This window comes from Diabrotica undecimpunctata, unplaced genomic scaffold, assembly GCF_040954645.1.
Source record: "Diabrotica undecimpunctata isolate CICGRU unplaced genomic scaffold, icDiaUnde3 ctg00001941.1, whole genome shotgun sequence".
Lineage (NCBI taxonomy): Eukaryota > Metazoa > Arthropoda > Insecta > Coleoptera > Chrysomelidae > Diabrotica > Diabrotica undecimpunctata.
The window spans coordinates 19,926-24,265 of record NW_027312951.1 but is presented as its reverse complement, the minus strand read 5'-3'; the positions used below and the strand labels follow the sequence as shown (position 1 = coordinate 24,265).

General features: G+C 31.3%; 1 long non-coding RNA gene across 1 annotated transcript; it reads right to left on the bottom strand.

Annotated features, from left to right (window-relative positions):
• Positions 1–1,181: 1,181 nt before the first annotated feature.
• LOC140431765 (uncharacterized) lies at positions 1,182–3,999 on the bottom strand. Its single transcript, XR_011949721.1, has 3 exons — positions 3,800–3,999; positions 3,696–3,725; positions 1,182–1,352 (listed from the first exon to the last, which is right to left on the bottom strand). It is a non-coding gene; the product is annotated as an uncharacterized lncRNA (long non-coding RNA).
• Positions 4,000–4,340: the final 341 nt, after the last annotated feature.

The following is a 4,340-nucleotide window of genomic DNA, read 5'->3' as shown; positions in this document are numbered from 1 at the left end:
TATATAATAAATAAATAAAAAATAAATAAAAAAAACAGTAACATATTCAGTATCGGATCGTGTTGGCTAATTTTGATTTTAAAATATTTGTATAAAATAAAGTACCTATACGAAATTAATAAAATAAAATAAAAAAAGGTTAAATCGAATTAAATAAAATAAAATAAATTAAATTAAAAACTATGGCTCCGTGGGTAGACAATAAAAAAGCTATGCTTCCATTCGCAGAGTACAACATATTTTTGATATTTGAAATATAATGATAATCAAAGTGAAGTAATTAAATATTAGTACAAGATAATAATAAAAATGCTAATGAGCAATAAAACCTAGTTTATATTTAACAAATTTTGAAAATTACTAACATCATTAAACAAAATGTTTTAAGAAAAAACTTTTTTTTTTAAGAAAAAAAAAAAGATTTTTTTTTTTAAATTTTAAAGTACTTAAACGTGTAGTGGTTATTATTAAAAAATGTTAATAATATATCTATCTTAAAGCCTACGACGACAACTCACACCGTTTGTTCGGTACGATAACTCCTAGCGCCACCTAGGAAATAATCTGACATTTCAATCATATTTTGTTCTTGTAACGATACTGTCGATTTATTGCTAATCATTCTACAAATTGATGATTCAAATAGCTTTACTCGAAAATTTTATTACTTCATCAGTAACTAATTTTTCGCAAAATTGCTAAAAAATATAGGTTACTGTAATTGTAAAGTAAGATTTTTAATAAGCAAAATATCTTTTGAGCGTTTTGTCGTGGCGGTAGAATAGTCGAATCGTGACGTATGCTACATCATTGGAAAGGAGAGGGAGTAGTGAATATGTTGAGATAGAAAAAACAGACATGGCATAATTGCTAAAAGGGCATTAGATCATATTTCGGTTCATATTGGTCCGATTGGAATGTGTGATTCGCTTAAATAAAAGGGCAGGATATAACAAATACATTAAGATAGAAAAAACAAATAAGTCGACTACCAAACGGGCACTTTATATTATTAAATGTATAGTTACATATGAGATATATCATATCATACGTCGCATGGTATGGGCAAAATTACTAGTCATTAATAAACATCAAAGAAAAAACGTTAACAAGACTTTTGTCTAAAAACAACACAAATTAACTTAAAAAAAGGATAAAATATCTATTATACCTACACAATGATCCGGTGTTAAAATCAATGTCGTATTGATCTATTCGTTGGCTTAGTGAGTCTGTATAATACATTTTCTTATTAGTATAATCAAAAGCTATACCATTCGAAATGCCGATTCCAAGTCGATGGCACTTGACAACACCATCTTCATCAAAACTATAGAGCTTGCCCCTAAAATCTATACTTAGTAAAATATCATGTAGTTAACAACATATAGTAGATATAACATAATAATATATAATATATCTACATATCATTATAGTAACAAAAAAGAATTAAAAAAAAACAATAAATGAACTTACAAGACATAATTACGTTAACTAAATACTTCAAGAAATAATTTTAAGAGAAAGTATCAGAAAAATGGTAGCCAAAGTTAGTAGTAAGTCCATTTGTATTTGAGAGAATCTTATATAAAGCCATCAAAGAAAATTGTAATTGAGATAGATTATGGAATCATTTAAATATATGAATCAGTAGTAGCTATAGACATATAATACAAATAGACTGCTACTGCAATATATCGTCGTTCCCATAGTGCAACAGAGAACACTAACGCATAGTAGTCCCTGCATCTATTTATACTGGGCCGGATGTTTTACGACGTGACCTAAATGACCAAAATGAGTCAACAGATAGATTATTATAGACATTCAAAAATGACTTAGACGAAGAAGGATCTTTTTCCAAAGATCAAGAACTGGAACGAGTATATAGGAATATGCTACCAGAATATAACTAATGCTTCCTAGACTTTACAGATTTAACTAATTTACAAGACAGCCCAGAAATATGAAGCCATAGAAGACGAAAAGACCCGATTAAATCAAAATCTTCAAAAACAGCGAAAACGTACAGCTCTAATAGAATACAATGCCAAAGGCACGTGCTAGATGTAAAATGCAAGGTCACATCCGTAAAATTTGCAAAAACTCATGGAAAAAATTCTATTCACGTTGCGACAAAGAGGAAGTTTACAGCAGTGACTGCTGTATAAAGTTTCAGGGAAATGAATAACAGCCTGGAGAAATAAAGAGTCGCCCTGAGTCTGTGGAGCAAGATTCGACTTCATTCGTTCTCGCCGTTACACAACCAGCGAACAATGACTTTTGACTTTCTATATAAAATGAGGTATAAATTTACAAAGCACTAATTGAAAAAGCGACTATTAAACATTATGCCAGAGACAAAATTGCACAGGGATACAAGGACTCTTTAAAAAACTATAGCGGAAGAACAAAACTAGCGAACGGTTCATCGATGGAACTAAAAGAGAAATTAGCTATCGACTGCGAGACCGATAATTTACAGATCCGAATAACATTCATAATAATGCATAGATTAATAGAAGACGCTATACTCGGAGTCGAATTTCTTAGGAAAAATTCTATCGAACTTAAATTTGATCGAGATATGAGTAGACAACATACGCAGCTTCGAGAAGAACTTTGTAACGCTTTGAAGAACACTACTCAAAACACGGAGTTAGAAAGGTTTCTGAGAAAAGAACTAAGGGACTTCAAGAAAGTAACAAGACCCACCAACTTAAGGAAACACGAAATAATATTGAAGAAGAGATGCGACCCCGTCAAGCAGCCGTATAGACGGCACAACCCCGTAATGTTACCAATCATCAACCAAGAAGTAGACAAGACGTTAAAGAAAGGAAGTATCGAACCCTTCACAAGTGGTTGGAGTTCACCAATTGTACTAGTTAGTAAAAAAAACAATACGTACAGATTTTGTATCGCATTTCGAAGGTCAACGAGTTATCAGACAAGGACGCATATCCGTTACCCAGAATATCGGAAATTCTGGATACACTCAAAGAGGCAAATTTTATTTCAATTTTTGATCTAAAACAAGGTTATTTAAAAATACCTCTGGAAAAGACAAGCCGCGCTCCGGAACAGCATTTAGCGTATCCAAAAAAGTTCACTTTAAATTTAGGACTACTCCATTTGGCCTGCACTCCGCTTGAGCAACTTTCCAACGCATACTGGATAAGTATTATCTCTCGATTTAGAGTTCGCATTCGCCTACTTAGATGATATAGTGGTAATATCGAAGACACTTGAAAGAACGTTTAAATCACCTACAAGAAGTATTTCAAAGACTTAAAAACGATAACTTAGACCTACACTTTAAAAAATGCACATTTTATGAGCTGGAACTCATATACTTGGTAACTCAAAACAAAGAATTGCTGTTATGCAAGTTCCTGAAAGGAGTAGAAGAGAAAGAAGACTAGTCTGTGGAGACAATTACTATTGGTGTGGTCCAAGGTGAAAATTTGTAGAGAAATGTAATTAGGAAAGAAATAAATGAAAATAGAATGATATTGGAATAAAACTGATGTGAGAAGGGTTCTAGTAGCTTTTAAGCATGATGATAGCATAGCATGCGCTTTAAAACTAACATAATACACAAAAGAAGAAGAATAAGTTAAATACAAATACTTTGAAAGACTGAATGCATAGATGTGTCGATGCTACGAGTATACATGTTTAAATTTACTTACTTCCAGATACACCGTAGTCGGTCGTAGTGCCTGAAAAAAAAAAAATATACTTGAAGTTTTACTTCCAAATGCTTTTTATAAGAAGCTATAAAAATACATCTTACCTGCCCATAATCTTCCAGTTCTGTCAAATTTTCCGCCAGTGAAAAAGTTTACATGATCAATGTCAACTTCGTAAGTTTATTGATTGACTTAACTTCACTATCTTTTCTGTTCCAGTCCATAACTGCTATGGAATTGTTTAGTCCAATTATAAAACGATTTTTTCTATCTATCACTGGAATTATCATTGATATTTTATGGTTTTCTAAAAATAATATACATTAATATTTTTTTGAATCTATTTTCTTATGGCATTTTAATGCAATTCACTATTTTCTGATGGGAATAAGCCACACCTTAAGTGTAATAAAGGTTTATTTTTGACATTTCGATTTCCACTTTGGAAATTGTTCTCAAAATACAAAACATTAATAAATTAAACAAATTTTGTTTTTTGGTACTTAGTGAAAAATTCTTCTTACTTAATTTTATCTGACCCATTCATATTGAAAATTGAGCTATATAGGTATTATACATTTTAAAGAGTGCGGAGCGGAGTTAATAAAGCATGTAGAGCAAAGGAAGGAGTGGGAATAATAATCA